Here is a 19,965-nt window from a genome sequence, read left to right as displayed (position 1 = left end):
CAGATGTGGTATAAACACATTCACTTCCGTTGGTCAAAGCAAGTCACACGGCCAAGCGTGACCATAGGCTCACTGTCTTCTTCTCTAGGGAGGCAGGTGCTGCAGCTCAAACAGCAAAACATGAGCTTATATTACAAGAGGAGGGAATAAATAGTTGGATATACATGGTAGTAACATAATCCTTCACAACAGGTAAAGAGGATAGGTTTAAGTGGGAAAATAAAAAGGTGTTCATGGGAATACAGATGAGTACAGATGTCCATGTAACAGGAGGAAGAGTTACCTGGGATCTCACCTTGCTAACAAACTTGTGACCTTGAGCAAGTCATTTAACCTACTTGCTCGCTTTAACCTTGCTCACAAACAAACTTGTGACCTTGAACAATTCATTTAACCTACCTGGGCCTATTTTCTTCATATGTAAAATAATAAAGTTATATTAGATTTAGGGAAGAATAACTTGACTTGTGAGAAGCTCATCTCCCCTAATATTGTGATATATAGATAGTTATCTTTTTATGATACTATCTGACTATTTACATGTTCTGTGAAAAGGATATTCAGGTAATCAAAAGACTGGAACCTGAAGAGGGGTATAAACAACCAGGGGAAACTAACTTTTAATATTTACAGTCAACTTTTAAAATATTACTTACATACCTGATGAGATGCATAGGATCCCCAAGGTTAATGAATCTTTTTTTTTTCCATTTCCATCTTTTTTCAATTAGAGCATGTTTATATAACAAGAAAACCAATACAAAGGAACAATTAATAGTTTCTTAACAACCCAGTAAATAATTGATATTTACTCTCTGATATTAATCTTTCTGGGCTTCCCTGGTGGTTCAGACAGTAAAGAATCTGCCTGCAATGCAGGAGACCCAGGTTCAATCCCTAGGTCTGAATGATCCTCTGGAGAAGAGAATGGCCACTCCAGTGTTCTTGCCTGAAAAATTCCATGGACAGAGGAGCCTGGCTGGCTACATACAGTCCATGGGATTGCAAAGAGTTAGACACAACTGAGCAACTAACACTTACTTGTGAATCCTTCCATGTTATTTTCAATGAATGTGGAAGCATATGTAGCCACTTTTATAATGCATAATTTAAATTGTGCTTACTTCTTACAAAATAGATAATGCAAATAAATTTAAACCAAACATTTTCCACAACTTTTTTCCTACTATGTAACATATTGTGAGGATCCTTTTAGAGTAGAATATATTATATACTGATTTATCTTCACTAGCTTTATAATTATTTGTGGTGTGAATGCACTGTAATGCTTTTGCTTTTGCTGCTGCTGCTGCTGCTAAGTCGCTTCAGTCCTGTCCGACTCTATGCGACCCCATAGACGGCAGTCCACCAGGCTCCCCCATCCCTGGGATTCTCCAGGCAAGAACACTGGGGTGGGTTGCCATTTCCTTCTCCAGTGCAGGAAAGTGAAAAGTGAAAATAAAGTCGCTCAGTCGTGTCCGACTCTTAGCAACCCCATGGACTGTAGCCTACCAGGCTCCTCCATCAGTGGGATTTTCCAGGCAAGAGTACTGGACTGGGGTGCCATTGCCTTCTCTGTAATGCATTTGACTATTCACCTATTAAGCACATTAAGATTTTCTTCATAAATTTTTTATTATAAAAGCATTAATATAAATATCTCTGCACATAATTCTTTGTATATTACTGCCTCTATGTTTTTATGATAGATCCTCCCAAGGATTGCTGTGCCAGTGGTGTGTGCACTCTCACTTTTGTTGCAGTGGTGATGCCATGATTCATTGCACAGGTCTCCCCTCTAGGACTATGGCATTCATTTCCCAGCAACTGGGAATGTTGGTGGCTAACTTCTCTCAGCTGAGTTCCTCTCTGGATGAAGAGAGTTGAATAACCTCAAAATTGTTGGACTATGACCCCAAAGTTATTGGGTTTTGACAGGTCATGCCCCTATCAAGAGTGCATTTCACGTCTAATGACTGGTTGATGCAGAGATGTAAATGTCTAGTCTTCTTGCCCCAAACTGGAAGAAGTTTAAAGGGCTCTCCCAGCTCTAGATCTCCCAGTATGACTGACTGGGTCTTTGCTACAATTGCAGCAAAGTTCAACTACTCGTTCTGCCTAATTTGGCTTCCTTCATTCCCTCCCAGGTACTATACTGAGAGTATTCTTCAATAGATTGCTGCATGTTAATCCCACTCATCCGTATCTCTGCTCTCCAGGGAACCCAGCCTGTGACAGTGGCAGACTGGTCTGAACAATGACTACTTATGTCTTTCTGACAATCAGGAAGTCAAGACTGTAACATTGCTCTGTAGACTTTTTAACAAAGTGTAGTTACCATAGGATGGCACATCCTGTCACTCAGACTTCCTCAGCAGCAATTTGTCTACTGATTTTACTGTCTTCTCTAATGAAAAGCCACTGCCACAAATGATTTGCTCACTTTGTTCAAATAATAATCATCTTCTGTAATCAAAGTGCCTAGTTATAGGATATTTATGTAAATCATTTATTTTATATCAGTTGTCAGAGAAATAAGGGTTTACTGCTTACAATAAATGAAGCAAATGTTTACAAAATATTTCCAAAGCCAGAATTTATATTTATTAAGTATACAGATCCAAAAGATAAAGCTTTTATATTTACCTTCATTTTTCTGTGCACAGCTAGATTTCAGTCATTTTGTTTCAAACCTCAATACTATTTCCCAGAGTCAGACTGTTAAGTAGGAACTTGAAAGCCACCCATTCCCATAGCAACCATTTAGAAGTGTCCCCAGCTCTCCTTTCAGTGATACATACAGGCCTACACAGGGAGACTTGTGGAAGGAAGATAGAAGGAAAACAGCAGGGTGGGAACTCATAAAAGCAACAATAAACTCTGGGATTGCTCTCTCTGTAAGACTGAATATCTAGCAGTAATTTTGTCAGAATGTTTGACATTTCAATAGATATACCTGATTTGAGAAGTTTCTATAATTATTAAATTTTACCTTTCAAAGTGTAAAGATAATATAAAACAAGTGCATCCAGAAGCATATGAAATGTGCCCAGTAAAATCAGCAGAAGAGTATGGTAAATATAATAACTAAAATGTTGTAAAGCTAGGCATTTCAAGATTTCCTTTAAGTGGGTAAGAGAGGGCTGATATGGAAAGACTATACTTTAAGTTTATAAGCTTCCTTGCAATGTGCTGACAATAAATCACTATTTAATTTTGGCCATGTCAAAAAAAAGTGAAAAGAAAATGTTTACTGAGCTTTAAGCTATTCCATGTACTGCACAGAAATACAGTAGATCAATTTCATTACCTGAAAGTAAATGATTGACATTTTGAGTGTCAGTTTGAAATATGACTGCAACAAATCTCATTCAATTAGAGACCCCCCCCACACCCCCCGCGAAGAACAATCTTCTGTAGCTCTGTACTAAAAGACAGCATTGTACTTATGATAATAAACTAAATGGCAGCAGCTGACAGTCGAGTGTTCCACCCTTACTGTTGACATCCTGCCCTGCTAATGAGCTCAACTTCACCCTGGGAGAGCTGTCTATTTGGGGCAGGGAAGTTACTCTTTCTCATTGCCAGCTTGCTTCTAATTCCTTCCTGAAAAGAAGTGTCAGTCATGCTTAATTGCATTAAATTAGATGTGATAGTTTAAAACAGCACCAGGTCTTTTCAAGGCTTGACTAAATCACTCAAGTTCTCACTTCTTTCTGAAGTCCCAGGTTGGTATTTTAAGTCATGTCTCAGAAGTATCGCTGGGAATTAAACAGCATATGCGTCCAAGGTCACCTAACTTATTTTCTGACTACATGTCATGAGCATTGTCACAAGGAATTAAATATCACCATGTGTACGGAGCTCTCCTAGGAGCAAGCAGAGCAACAGAGGCTTTGACAGGGTTCCTTCATAGAATTCTAAACCAGACAATATGGTTGACCACACACAAGTGTAGTGATGAATAAAATGACTCTATTAATTTAAATTTGATTCATTTGGAATCACTAATCATTCATACCTCAAATTTCATCTCATCTTTAAAGAAAGAATTGCTGAGGAAAGTAACAGCACAAAGATTTCTCAGAGCAAGCTTACCTGCATAAAGAAACATGCCTGTATTTATTTTTGCATTCATTTAGTGTGAATTCATTCATTCAAACTTAGTTCTAAGTATTTATAGAATGCCTTCAGTGGTCATATAGGGATGGTAAAGGATCTGAAATGATACAAACTAAGGTAAGGTGAAACAACTATAGCCTTCGAGAAGCTGATCATTTAGTTAGAATTTACAGATATTTGTTGCCAATAAAACTGACTTGAACTAATAGAACATATCCCTTCAAAATTTTTGATATGTTTACATTTGAGTTTAAAGTTTAGTTTTGCAGAATAAAGCTTTGTCTCTTTTTTTTTTAACCTGAGATGCTTCATTCCAGCTGACATTCACAATTAATTCCAAGAGAAGTATTATTATAATGTTATCTAAATTTGACACACATAGTTAACAGATTCTGAGATAAACAATATTCCCAAAAAATAAATATGTATTATATACCCATCCCAATATAGGTGTGCATTGATTCTGAGAGCATTTATCATAGTACCAGGCACAAAATATGCATTCCATATGTTAATTTAGCCAATAAAATTTTGAAAGAAAAAATTATTTCAGTATTGCAGTCAACTAGCTCAGCTTGACTTATAGAATTCTTCTAGACTTTGAGCTTTCCCAGAATTCCATTTCATTTTATGCCCTAGGCTCTCTGTACTATCTGGTATATACCTAAAAGAGACATGAGTGTTAGGAAGAGGGTCATTGAAGCATGTAACTTCTATATTGTTAGTAAAGATATTCTATATAAGTGAGGCTTTATACTACAGTAGAAAAAGTAAAGCCACTTTTGAACTTAATCCATTTCTGTGCAATTAAGGCATTAAAAGATGATCTTAATATCTACTGACATAAATTAATGAAGTCATTATATTCCTCTATTAGTTCATCCAGCTATCAGCTACCTATTTGTCCACCTGTCTTGCCAGACAGCCATCCAATCATCTAGCTAGCTATGCCTCTAATAACTTCTGTTCAGTAAAATGTCATAAATTTAGGGGTAGAAATACAAGATATATTCACTGCATTTAAAAAAATATATAACAAGTACAAGAAAAATAACATAAATCAGACTTGTTATAATTTAAGACAGTAGATAGAGAGGACAATTTAAGGTTAATGAATAGCTTGATGACTCAAGAAAGGGAAAAATTCACCTCTAGGAAAAGGCATTTGAATATGCTTTTTGAAATCTGAAGCACCTTAATATTTGTTGAATGAATGAAAAATAAAAGAATGAATTAGAATTAAAGCAAAATCTAAAAACAGCAAAATCTTGGTAGGAAAAGACACAGGCTTAAGATGTTATTGGAGGACAAAGCACAATGAATGCTACTGCTCATACTTGAAAAAAAAACACAATTATTGGATAATTGTGAGTAGTCTAAAATGAACAGGAGTCTATAGAATGTGAAAGGAATCAAAATCCATTATCATAGTTGTTTTTAAAATATGATCCCAGGTTCTTCAACATTCTTCCATCAGAAGTGAGGATCAACACACACTTTTCTTGAAACAAGTCAAGCTTGTGTCTGCTTTGACCAATAGAGTAAAGTGGAATTAATGATATTTAACTTCTGAAGCCAAGCTGAAAAAGACCATGTAGCTTCTTCCTAGTTTTATTAGGATATTCACTCTGGTGGATGCTAGCCACCATGTAAAAAAAAATGATCAGCTGAGACTGCTGAGCAGAGGGTGGATAGGCACTGGAGTTAGCCCATCTGAATTCCAGTGTCAACTGCCAGTCATGTAAGTAAGCAATTCTTTATAATCATTGCTCTAGGCAGCCCACTGCCACCCATTCCAACAGCTGACTGCAACCTAATGAGAATTTCCCAAGTGGGCCCTTTCCAACTTCATGATCCACATATTGTGAGCAAAATAAAATAGTTATTATTTTATACCACAAGCCTGTGCACTTTTATAGGCAGCAATAGTAACTACAATAAGATTTTGGTACCTAAAATTGGATTCAGACTCACACAAGTATTGACTACCTGGCCAGTTTGAGCTTCTCATACCAGTCCATCAGTAGGCAAGGAAGAGGTTTACTATGCTGGATGGGTTGACTGATCCTGACATTAAAGGAAAAATCAGGATGCTTCACATACTGGAATTAGGGAGGAGAATATTTAGAATAAATATCCTCTGAAGTCTCTGCCCTTTGTTGTTGTTGTTCAGTCACTCAGTTGTGTCTGACTCTTTGTGACCCTGCAGACTGCAGCACGCCAGGCTTCCCTGTCCTTCACCATCTCCTGGAGTTTGTCCTAACTCATGTACATTGATTCGGTAGTGCTATGCAACTGTCTCATCCTCTGTTGCCCCCCATCGCCTCCTGCCCTCAGTATTTCTCAGCATCAGAGTCTTTTCCAATGAGTCGGCTCTTCACATCAAGTGGCTGAAGTATTGGAACATCTGCTTCAGCATCAGTCCTTCCAATAAATATTCAGGACTGATTTCCTTTAGGACTTGACCAGTTTGATCTCCTTGCTGTCCAAGGGACTCTCAAGAGTCTTCTCCAGCACCACAGTTCAAAAGCATTAATTCTTCCACACTCAGCCTTCTGTATGGTCCAACTCTCACATCTGTACATGACTATTGGAAAAGCCATAGCTTTGACTATATGGATCTTTGTTGGCAAAATGATGTGTCTGCTTTTTAATATGCTGTCTAGGTTTGTCAGAGCCTTTCTTCCAAGAAGCAAGTATCTTCTAACCTCTTGGCTGTAGTCATCGTCTTCAGTGGTTTTGGAGCCCAAGAAAATAAAGTCTGTAACCATTTCCACTTTCTCCACAACTACTTGCCATGAAGTGATGGGACTGGATGCCATCATTTTCGTTTTTTGAATGTTGAGTTTTAAGCCAGCCTATTCACTCGCCTCTTTCAACAAGAGATTCTTTAGTTCCTCTTTGCTTTCTGCCATTAGGGTGGTGTCATCTGCATATCTGAGTTTATTGATATTTTTCCCAGCAAGCTTGATTCCAGCTTAAGCTTCATCCAGCCCAACATTTAGAATAATGTACTCTGCCTAGAAGTTAAATAAGCAGGGTGACAATACACAGTCTTGACGTACTACTTTCTCAATTTTGAATTAGTCAACTGTTCCATGTCCAGTTCTAACTAATGCTTCTCATCCTGCATACAAATTTCTCAGGAGGCAGAGAAGATGGTCTGGTATTCCCATACCTTTAAGAATTTTCCACAGTTTGTTGTGATCCACACAGTCAAAGACTTTAGCGTAGTCAATGAAGCAGAATAAATGTTTTTTTTCTAGAATTCTCTTGCTTTTTCTATGATCCAGTGGATGTTGGCAATTTGATCTCTGGTTCCTCTGCTTTTTATAAATCCATCTTGTACATCTGGAAGTTCTCCGTTCATGTACTCTTGAAGGCCACTTTGAAGGATTTTGAGCATTACCTTGCTTGCAAGTGTGAAATGAGAACATTTGTGCAGTAGTTTGAACATTCTTTGGCATTGCCCTTCTTTGGGATTGGAATGAAAACTGACCTTTTCCAGTCCTGTGATCACTGCTGAGTTTTCCAAATTTGCTGGCATATTGAGTGCAGTACTTGACAGCATCATCTTTCAGGATTTGAAATAGCTCAGCTAGAATTCCATCACCTCCATGAGCTTTGTTCATAGTAATGGTTCCTAAGGCCCAGTTGACTTCACACTCTGGGATGTCTGGCTCTAGGTGAGTGATCACACCATTGTGGTAATCCTGGTCATTAAGAACTTTTTTGCACAGTTCTGTGCATTCTTGACACCTCTTCTTAATCTCTTCTGCTTCTGTTAAGTCCATACTGGTTTTATTCTTTATCGTGCCATTTTGCATGAAATGTTCCCTTGGTATCTCTAATTTTCTTGAAGAGTTCTCTAGTCTTCCTCATTCTATTGTTTTCCTCTAATTCTTTGCATTGCTCACTTAAGAAGACTTTCTTATCTATCTTTGCTATTCTTTGGAACTCTGGATTCAAATAAGTATATCTTTTCTCCTTTACCTTTTGCTTCTTTTCTTTTCTCAGCTGTTTGTAAAGCCTTCTCAGACAGCCATTTTGCCTTGTTGCATTTCTTTTCTTGGTGATGGTTTTGGTCACCACCTCCTGTACAGTGTTATAAACCTCCATCCATAGTTCTTCAGGTACTCTATCAGTCAACAACAACAAAAAAGCTACAGCCCCAACAGGCAGCACTATTAATGTCCCAGACATTTAAGAAATTAGATTTTGGGTCACCTCACCTGGCAAGAAACTGTGATCAGCTAAAGTGCTTACTGAAAGAAAAGAGAACTTAAAATGGGTAACAGAAAAAGCAAATGATAGATTTCAGATCAACCATATGATAAGTTGCAAAAACCAGGATCTGCAATAGTTATGAATATGTTTTTGTTTTTATATGAATATAATAATATATGTGTAATATGAGTCTACTTTTTTCTCCGCCACATCTTTCTATTTAACATAGACTATATTAACAATTGCCATCATCAAATATCTTTATTTAAATTACAGATATCAAAAGAGAAGAATGATTCACCTAAAAGAAGAATAAGCATTGTCCAAAGATGGATAAATGGACTTGATAATCTTTTTCTTATGGGGAAGGGTCAGATGTTTTGGTTGTATATGGCATACTTGCATCATATTGAGTGAAAGCATACTTTGGCTATTGTGTTTATTTGGAAATCTTAGGTATGACTAAAAGAATTATTTAAGCACATATAATGCTAAATTGTCAAGGGATAGACTATTGTGGCTTTGTGTTGTGTCAACTTAGCTAAGCTGAAACTACATTTTTCAGAATTCCCGTCCTGTTTGTTTCCTAGTAGGCCAGAAGAGAAATTAACTCAGGGCTTGGGAAGTGAAAGTTAAGCAGCTGCCGTCTCTTTATGTTCAGTAGGACAGGTTAGAGCCAAGTGTATATCATTGACAAACTCATGCACTTTGCCAGGTCTGCTGGTTCACCTTGCTTGTGTGGGGGCAGTGTTTGTGTCATCAGCTTCCTAGGTCCTGTTGCAGCTCCTCCTGTTGGATCAGCTTCTCTGAATTCCGAGCCAGGTACATGACCAGTTATGGAGGAAAGAGATCCAGCTTATCACGTGTACCACCTGCATCACTCTAATTGGAGGTTGTGCAAGAGAGACGTGGGTACCAGTTTGTCTTTGGGGGGTTCCTATTTGTGTTTTTCAGGAATTCTAGCTTTTCCTTGTTTCCCTCTCTGCACATTACATTTCCTTCCCAACCTCCAGCCCTGCTGATGACAGGAAAACACCAGCTGCAGGGGCAACAGCATTACACTAGATTGCCTATGTAGCTTCCATGATTGCATAGAGATTAATTTCTACAATAAATCTTACATTCTGTAATACCCACAGTGATTCTGCTTCTCTGATCAAACACTGACTGTTCAAACTTAAGAAACATATAACAACAGTTTGATGAAGAAAGCTCAAAAAATATATTTCTCTCCTGTCTTCATCATTGACCCTCTAAATATATCATGGCAAATATCTTTGCCCAATTTCTCAATTTCTAAAATGAGAAGATAAGCTAAATTCATCATGGAAATATATGCATTTTATGCATAATCCATGTCATTCATTTTTATATATTCAGTTTTGATAAATCTGAATTTTGGAACTGGATAATTCCTGTCCTTTTTTGAGACTGTCTTCACCTGGTTATCCTTCCCACAACTTAAACATAGTATGACCCAAAACTAAATTCAAGATCTTCCTTTTTATGAGTTTTCCCTCTGCCTTTTTAAAGAATGAAGTATAGGTTTCATATAATATTAGTTTCAGGTGTACATCCTAGTGATTTGACATTTATGTACATTATAAATTGATCACGACATTAAGTTTAGTAACCATCTGTCACATGCAAAGTTATTGCAGAATCACGGACTGTATTCCCTATGTTGTACTATGCTACCTCTCTGTGACTTATTTATTTTTTAACTGGAACTTTATCCCTGGTGGCTCAGATGATAAAGAATCTGCCTGCAATGTGGGATATCTGGATTTGATCCCTGAGATGGGAAGATCCCCTGGAGAAGAGTATGGCAATCCACTCCAGTATTCTTGCCTGGAGAATTCCATGGATAGAGGAGCCTGGTGGGCTACAGTCCCTGGGGTCTCAAAGAGTCAGACACAACTGAATGACTAACACTTTCAGTTTCACTTGTACTTCTTCATCTTCTTCACCTATTTTGCCTAACCTCTCACTCCCTACTCCCAACTCCTCTGGCAACCATTAGTTTGTTACCTGTATCTGTGAATCAGTTTCTGTTTTATTTTGTTTGCTTATTTGTTCTGTTTTTTTAGATTTCACATATAAATGAAATCATATGGTATTTGTCTTCTTTTGACTTATTTTACTCAACATAATACCTTCGATGTCTATCTGTGTTGTCACAAATGTCATGATTTCACTATTTTTAATAGTTGAATAATACATCATTGTGTGTATGTGTATGTGCTTCACATCTTCCTTGTCAATTCTTCTAGTAATGGAAACTTAAGTTGCATCCATATCATGGCTGTTGTGAATAACACTTCAGGAAGCAACAGTGAGAACTGGACATGGAACAACAGACTGGTTCCAAATAGGAAAAGGAGCACATCAAGGCTGTATATTGTCACCCTGCTTATTTAACTTATATGCAGAGTACATCATGAGAAACGCTGGGCTGGAAGAAACACAAGCTGGAATCAAGATTGTCGGGAGAAATATCAATAACCTCAGATATGCAGATGACACCACCCTCATGGCAGAAAGTGAAGAAGAACTAAAGAGCCTCTGATGAAAGTGAAAGAGGAGCGTGAAAATTTGGCTTAAAGCTCAATGTTCAGAAAACTAAGATCATGGCATCTGGTCCCATCACTTCATGGGAAATAGATGGGGAAACAGTGGAAACGGTGTCAGACTTTATTTTTGGGGGCTCCAAAATCACTGAAGATGGTGATTGCAGCCATGAAATTAAAAGACACTTACTCCTTGGAAGGAAGGTTATAGCCAACCTAGATAGCATATTTAAAAGCAGAGACATTACTTTGCCAACAAAAGTCCATCTAGTCAAGGCTATGGTTTTTCCAGTGGTCATGTATGGATGTGAGAGTTGGACGGTGAAGAAAGCTGAGCGCCACAGAATTGATGCTTTTGGACTATGGTGTTGGAGAAGACCCTTGAGAGTCCCTTGGACTGCAAGGAGATCCAATCAATCCATCCTAAAGGAGATGTGGGTGTTCATTGGAAGAACTGATGTTGAAGCTGAGACTCCAATACTTTGGCCACCTCATGCGAAGAGTTGACTCATTGGAAAGTACCCTAATGCTGGGTAGGATTGGGGGCAGGAGGAAAAGGGGATGACGGAGGATGAGATGGCTGGATGGCATCACTGACTCGATGGACATGGGTTTGGGTAGACTCCGGGAGTTGGTGATGGACAGAGAGGCCTGGCGTGCTGCAATTGATGGGGTTGCAGAGAGTCGGACACGACTGAGCGACTGAACTGAACTGAACTGACACCTGAGAGTGCAGCTATTTCTTCTGGTCTGTGATGTTTCTGTGGGAAAATTGACTGATAGTCTATTGTTCAGCCACTCAGTTGTGTCCAACTCTTTGCAACTCCTTGTGTCGCAAGGACAAAAAGATGTCCTTGACCATCTCCTGGACCTTGCTCAAACTCATGTCCATTGAGTCAGCAATGCCATCCAACCATCTTGTCCTCTGTTATCCCCTTCTCCTCCTACCTTCAATCTTTCTCAGCATCAGGGTCTTTTCCAAAGAGTTGGCTCTTCGAATCAGCTGGCCAAAGTATTGGAGCGTCGGCTTCAGTTTCAGTACTTCCAATGAATATTCAGGATTGATGTCCTTTAGGATTGAATAGTTTGATCTGCTTGCAGTCCAAGGGACTCTCAAGAGTCTTCTCCAGTACCACAGTTCTAAAGCATCAATAGTCTAATGGGGGTTCCCTTATACATAACAAGCTATTTTTCTCTTGCAGCTTTTTAGGTTCTCCCTTTATCTCCAATTTTTGACTTTTTAACTGTAATATGCCTTGATGTGCATCTTTTTGGGTTCATCTTGTTTGGGATTCTCTGCATTCTCTGAACTTGTGTATTTACTCGGCTGGGTTAAGAAATTTTTCAGCTGTTATTTCTTCGAGTAGGTTTTCTTTCCGTTTCTCTCTTTTCCCTTTCTGAGATATCTATAATGTGAATGTTAGCACACTTGATGTTTTCCCAAGGTCCCATACAGTGTCCCTTTTTTTTAATTAAAAAATATTTTTTTAATATTCTAATTAGATGATTTCCACTACCATGTCTTCCAGATCACTGATGATTTTTCTACATTCTCTAATATCCTATTGATTCACTGTAGTGTATTTTTATATCAGTTATTGTGTTATTCAGTTCCAGTTTCATTTTTTTTTTCTAAAACTTTATTGAAGTTCTCACTAAGTTCATCCATTCTTCTCCTAAGTTGAGTGAGCATCTTTATGACTATTACTTTGAACTCTTTATCTGGTAAATCACTTATCTCCATTTTATTTCATTCTCTACCTGAGGTTTTATCTTATTCTTTCCATTGGAAGATAATCCCTTGTCTCCTCATTTTGCATAACTCTCTATATTGTTTCTATATATTAAGCATATGATCCCTAGCCCTCCTCTCTATGAGTTGCTGTTTAGTTTTTAAGTCGTGTCCAACTCTTTTGTGACCCCCATAAACTGCAGCCTGCAGGGCTCCTCTGTCCATGAGATTTCCCAGGCAAGAATACTGGAGTTGATGGCCATTTCCTTCTCTAGGGGATCTTCCTTCTCTTCACCAAGAGACTAAACCTGCATCTCCTGGATTGGCAGGCAGATTCTTTACCACTGAGCCACCAGGGCCACCATACAACTTGTCTATGAGGCCTGGATCCAAATGGAACAAATGCATTCTGTAATGCAGGGTTGGCTCTTCTTACAACTGGCTGTGACTTTGTAGGGTTGCCTTCTGGGTAGGGCAGGGTGGTAGCCAATTTTGAACGGCAAGTCCTCAGGGGAGTGCTGAGTAGGGGTGGGTGCATGTTGTTAACTAGGATGATGAAAAGTGAAAGAAATGGCTCCCACTAGTACTTGGGTCAGCTGGGTGAAAGGAGATTTAAAAAAAATTTTAAAATGGTACTGGTCTCAGTCTATTCCCAGAGCAAATTCTGTGAGGTCCCTGCCCTTCCAGCAAATACCCTTGAACTCTTCAACAAGTCTTCTCATATGGCCCAAGTACTTTTCAAGCTGTTGCCTTTATGCTGGGACTTGGAGTTATGTGAGTTTGTTCACAAACCTTATAAGAGTAGAGTCGTGATTTCCCACAGCCCTCTGGCTCTCCTTGGCATTCTCTCCATTGGTTTTCAAAGCTAGATATTATGGAAGATCATCTTCCTGGTGCAGGATATGGAGCTTGCCAAGTATCTGGACCCCTTGCTCCTGAAGGGGACCTCTGCAGTCTGTGATATTTCTCCCACTTGTGGTCACTGCACTAGAAGTGCCTAGACCCTATCCCTACCTCTCCTATCCGTATTGATTTGACCTTTCTTTATGTCCTCAGCTGTAGGAAATCTGTCCTGTGAGTCTTCAGGTCATTCTCAGGACACAGGTGTTTTATGTGTAGTTGTAGTTTTGCATATCTGAAGGAGGGGCTGAGCTCAGGATCTTTCTACTCTGCCATCTTGACCAGTACTTCAGCCTTTTGTAAAGCTGTTAATAGTGTTATTGTTTTACTAGTTGTTGAGACTTTAACAGATCATTTTAATTCTATAAATCATTATAAGTTTTGTTCTTAAATCCTTTGAATTTTGTATATGATACGACTGCTTCTCATGTGTATTCTTTCCCAGTTATCTCGTATCTCCATACTCAGTTCTTCAATCGCAGTCTAAATTCAGTTCCTTTAAAGAATTTTGCTTAAATTTTCTCAAGACATAGCCTTGCGTGCAAAACAATTCCACTCTAATGCAATCCTTCATTATTCTGAGCTTTATGACAGTTTTTCTCATGTAGAATTTATCATCTCACCAAGATTTTATTGTTTCATATATTTATCTCTTGTCCTCCTACCACCATCCCAAAAGGCTATGCATAGAGACCATGTTTCATTTTGAAGAAGGCACTAAATAGATAATTTTTACTGAACAAATGAATGAATAAATAAGTAAATATAAGAAAAGATATGGAAAAAGAAAAGTTTAAAAATGAAATAAGTGGAGTACATTGTGAAGTAGCTAAATGTTGTATCATGGCATGTGATAAATGAGAAACAGAGTTATAAAAAGATAGCAGCTGTTTTATCTCTTGTCCTGTAGGGAGAGAAAATAAATGTACCTATTTCTACTACCCCAGAGGAAATTAACAAAAGGATATCCCCCCTACCTGGAGAAAAAATGATTCGAATTTTTAAAAATGGAATACAATAAACAGCAGGAAATGTATGTGTGCATGTGTGTGTGTGTATATATAAAATTAGAATTTAAATCATAGTGGAAATACACTCAATGTGTAAATGTGTAAGTGGTAAGAATACAGAAATTGTGGATTCCTCTCTCCATGTAATACATAACCACATTCAAAGAATAATAGAATGCCTAGTGAATGTCTTAAACTTGATCATCTCTGATTTAAAAATGAATAAATGCTTTTTTGGGGGTTCCCTGGTAGCTCAGCTGGTAAAGAATCTGTCTGTAATGCAGGAGACCCTGGTTCGATTCCTGGGTTGGGAAGATCCCCTGGAGGAGGGCATGGCAAACAACTCCAGTATTGTTGCCTGGAGAATCCCCACGGACAGAGGAGCCTGGCAGGCTATAGTCCGTGAGGTGTCAAAGAGTCAGAAATGACTGAGTGACTAAGCACAGAACAGCATCTTCAGACTGCTGTTTATAAATTTAGTAAGAGTGACCATGAAAATTCTAATTGCCTTTATGGGATTTTTTTTTAACCTCTCTTCTCGTGTGACCCATGTTCTGTATTCGTAGGCCAGCCCTTTTCTTTCATTTAAGACTCTGCTCGATGTTGTGTAGTGACCTGGATGGGAGAGAAGTTTGGGGGAGAATGGATACATGTGTATGTATGGCTGGGTCCCCTGCTGTTCATCTGAAACTATCACAGCATTGTTTGTTAATCAGCTATACAAAATACAAAATAAAAAAAAAAATTACAAAGATTATAACATTTGTCCATCCTGTGGGAGGGCCACTGTGTATGGTTATCTTATCACATTGCTCTTTTCACTATGAATCCACACCATTAAAACAACATAAAACCCAAGTACAATTATCATTAGTTTGCTAGAAATAGCCTTTAGTAAAGCTAGATTGTTTTTTTCTAGCATCTTTTTTAACCTCCCAGGCCTTTGACCAAACCCAACCTCTGACCCTGTGAAGATAAGGTTGTGAAGAGAAGTCCTCCTACAAACTGATGTAATACAACCACATTTCCTGAGGATGTTGACTGCAGTAAATCCTTGATAAAGCTGGAAGACAGGCTCCATCCTGTCTATCACAGATAGAGACATTTTGTATAGGGGGAAATGAGAACAAAACCTCAGTCCTGCAGGGATTACACTTGATATAAATTGGGAAATTTTTCTTGATAATGATACCTTAAAGAGTTACAGGTTATTTCCTATAACTAAGTAGATACAGGATTATGCGCTGAAAAGAACTGAATGTGACCTTGGATTATGCTATGGTGTTATTAGCCTTAGAGATCTCTGCAGTTTGTTATCATTATTGTAATCTTCTCTGGAATACTATTCTATCTATTACTTCCTCTCTTCAATACTTTCCTCTTCAGTACTGAGGACATCCCTTGAATATACAGATAAGCTCATCTCCTCACTCCTCATCGTTAAAAAAAACAAAAAAGAGAGAGAGACAACCAAATTTTCCTCTTCAGGTAATGCCACCAATCTCAATTCCCCTTCAATGTCCTCCTCAGAATAATCTTCATTCACTGTCTCTGTTTCCTCATTCTGCTCCTCTGTTACCCTCCCTTTGACACTTTGCAACTTGTTCTCTATTGTCAACATTCTACTAAAAATACTCTTTTTATCAATCACATTGTGATCTCCTGTGAAGCCTGGTGGCTATGTGATGAGATCAGAGTCTCTTCCAAAAGTTCACATTTAAGTGATGTATACCAAAGGCATGATGTCAGATTTTCCTTCATAAGACAAACAGGTCTAGACTTAGAATGCCAAAGGGCATAGAGTGCTTATACACATATGCACAAGTAAGTTACTATCATGGAAGCCTCAGTTTCAGGAGATAATCCTTGATTCTATCTTTAAGCTATTTCTCCTATGCATCAGAGTTGGATGGGGTGGACCACCTTCTGTTGAATAAGGTTTTTAGACATTCTTGCCTAGCATCTAAGCTTCATCTTGAATGTTCAGTGTTATAGGGTAGACACTGGTATGCACCCCATGCTACTTCTCTTTAGAGAATTTTATTGAAATCATCATAGTGTATTTTTGGAGACTTGTCTATAGATGCTCCATAAACTCCTCTTTATCCCTGTTTTGCTTTTTGCCATATTTGTGACATTTGCCTAACAGTGGAAAGTATGCTCTCCCCTTCTTTTAGTCTCCATTTTCCCTCCTTTAAACTTCTCTTGTTACATATAATCACCCAGATTTCTATAATATCCAAGTAACATTTACCTCTTATTCTGTACTCACATCCTTGACTATTTTGTAATTCAGCCATCACCCTTATGCAGATTCCTAGCTAAGTCAGTATCTTACAAATGTCTTCCCTCGAACTCCAGCTTAGATTTCCAACTGCTTGCTTGAATTACCCATATACATATACCACTATTTGTGCAAACTGTGTGCACTTTTCTATCTTCCAAAGGCAATAAGAAAACCTAACCTCACATAAGTACATGTAAAACAAATTAACAAGATAGTTCCTTAGAAATGTATATTCAACATTTTCATCAGTAATTGAGACCCCAAGTGACTTTCTTACAAAATCTACAGATGGCAGATAATGTACTATTGTTATGTATATTAAGTTGTTGTCTTGAGATATTTAGCAGATTGAAATTATTTTTGTGTATAATCATATAAAATGTAATTGGGAAAAAGGTTAAATCTTACTCTTGGTTCTGAAACGTACACATGTACCCACACAACTACAGAATATGTTGTCATGGTTGAACAGCATGGTTCGGTGTTCTAAAGTAACAAGATTCCTGTCCAACTTAATTAGAAATGAAATGACCAGAAGCAAGAGCATGACTTTCCCTATGCTGGATCAATTAGAACACATCTATATTATTATTATTCAGTTATAGTGTCTACACTTAAAGATCGTGCACAAATGTAAAGAAGAATTTTGTGAAAGACAGGTAAATGATTAGAGAAAAAGGAAAAACAAAGCTGAGAATACTTTGCTTGAGGGAGCATCACAAAGGCTCCATTAACTTATTTCAAATACTTAAAGGGTTTTGGTATAGATTAGGGAGACGTACAGCATACTAAATAACGCTGAAGTTCTGATAGCAAGCAAATTTGGATTCAGATCTTGTCTTCCAAATTTGTATAAAATTTGAGCAGTTCATTTAAATCTCCAACCTTTAGTTCCTACATCTTCATTAAGTGATTGGTGGTTTGGTGGTTTAGTTGCTAAGTTGTATCTGACTCTTGTGATCCCATGGACTATAGCCTGCTCGAGTCCTCTGTCCGTGGGATTCCTACACAAGAATACTGAAGTAGGTTGCCATTCCTTCTCCAGGGGATCTTCTCGACCCAGGGATCAAACCTGTGTCTCCTGCATTGCATGTGGATTCTTTACCAATTGAGCCACCAGGAAAGTAACTAGAAGAATTAAAATGAAAAATACAAATGAAGTGCTAGGCATAATGCTTGACACATATTAAGTAGTCAATAATTATTTTCAGGTGAGTGAAAATTAGAAAACCAATTTTAGCTTTAAAAACTTTTCATAAAAATGTCTAGTTTGTATGTACATAATTGGAAAGTTTAACTTTAAGAAATTTCTCTTGATAAAGTTCAAGGTTATCTTCATCTCAACACATTAGTGCTTTTAAGGGGATTAATGAATTGTACTATGTAGTGTCTAATGTCTGTTATAATCCTAATCTATTATGATTCTCCAGTGTTAGTTACCTGCCATGATACTTTTTTGGGAGGAAAGTGTAGATAAATATAATAACAAACCCATTGAGAGAAGTGCTCTTTTGATGCTTATTAAATTGTATCACTGCTCCAAGGAGGCTGCCACTGCCTTCAGGTACAATCGCTGACATAGGCCTTGAACTAAATGGTAAAAATATCTTTTGCCAGTTTTCATCTTTTTAAATCTTTTGAGAATAACTTCTTTTTCTAGGATCTGTATATCCTCAATGGTAAATGTTTTGATCTCCTAGGAGCTTTTGTTTTTTCACTTCAAATCAGTGATGTTAGAAAGAAGCAAATAAATGGATAAAAGTATATTACAAGAAAATATTACCCCTCACACTCAACTAACACTGTCCTTCATAAGCTGGAAATCAGAATTTAAAAAATCACCTGGTAGGAGTTTTTGGTGATATCATCTACTCTTACTGAAATATCAATATTTCCTCTTTATGATAAGAATACGTATATATCACAGGGTAGTAAAATAGTCAAAGTATTTATAAAGTTTTACATTTTACAGATACCCAGTGGGAAATTAAAATTTGATACAGATAACACAGAAGAATAAGTAAGATAGTGGGAGCAATGGAATGAAATTTACTATGATAATTATTATTGTGAATTTATATGTATGTTATTTTTATGTTGTTTTCATACTGTTCATTGTTCCTGGTCTATTTCCATAACTGTTGTCCAGGGTATTGTGTCTGTTTTATGCCTCTTCTGACTATCATTATTCATGAACTCCTCATTGCTTCATAGGGGAAAGTGAGCCATTTTATTCCAACTAAATGCTACAAAAGAGATAATTAACCTATTTTTTTTTTTCTGCTTGAGAATCACTTCAAATTACATATGAAATTACTTGACTTGGGTATCAGAAAGCTCCATTAGGCATTAAACCATGCAGAATAGTGACAAGTGGTGTGAAACATCATTATAACATACATTTATTATGGCCTCAATAATTCTCTCAAATTCTTTGCTTGTTCTTGATTGATTTCATTGCTGATAGTGAGAGAAGAAGAAATATTCACCTCTTCTTCAGAATTCACTTTATTTCTTTTCTACCTTAATTTTTTTTCTTATTACGGAGCCTGGCACTCACTCATATGAGTATACTGTTTTCATCTGCATAATAATTCATAGTAATTTACTAAATCTTTGATCCTGATGTAGCTTTAATAATTCTGTAATGTGGTAACTTAGAGCCAAGTTAAGAACACCAACCCTATAAAAATCAAATGATTTACTATATATAGAAGAATCTCTTTGTGATCTTCCAAATATAAGTATCTTAGGAAATATCCCCAAAGCACAGATTGCCTTTAAAAGTTACAAAAAATGGGAAGTAGGAAACTTATCAAACAAAGACAATTTGAGGTATATTTTTTACATATCCTTTCACATTCTGGCTTATGAAAATTAACAGCTGCTTTTCAAGATCTCATGCTTGAAAATAATCATAGGAGACACTAAGGTAAATATTGATTTGTTGTTGTTAGTGTCCAAGTCATGTCTGACTGTGACCCCATGGACTGCAGTATTCCAGGCTTCCCTGTCCTTCACTATCTCCCAGAGTTTGCTCAAATAATGTCCATTGAGTTAGTAATGTTATCTAACCATCTCATCCTCTGCATTCCTTTCTCATTTTGCCTTCAGTCT

At 37.5% G+C, this 19,965-nt stretch overlaps 1 long non-coding RNA gene across 1 annotated transcript in view; it reads left to right on the top strand.

The window, feature by feature from the left end:
- The window catches only part of LOC145541470 (uncharacterized), a 499,277-nt gene extending 479,744 nt beyond the window's left edge, over window positions 1-19,533 (top strand). Inside the window, exon 8 of the long non-coding RNA XR_014079040.1 lies at window positions 17,894-19,533. This is a non-coding gene — a long non-coding RNA (uncharacterized LOC145541470). The remainder of the gene's footprint in view (window positions 1-17,893) is intronic.
- Window positions 19,534-19,965: the final 432 nt, after the last annotated feature.

This window comes from Giraffa tippelskirchi, chromosome 3, assembly GCF_054371585.1.
Source record: "Giraffa tippelskirchi isolate mGirTip1 chromosome 3, T2T-mGirTip1v1.2.pri, whole genome shotgun sequence".
Taxonomy (NCBI): Eukaryota; Metazoa; Chordata; class Mammalia; order Artiodactyla; family Giraffidae; genus Giraffa; species Giraffa tippelskirchi.
This window is presented reverse-complemented; position numbering and strand designations above follow the sequence as displayed.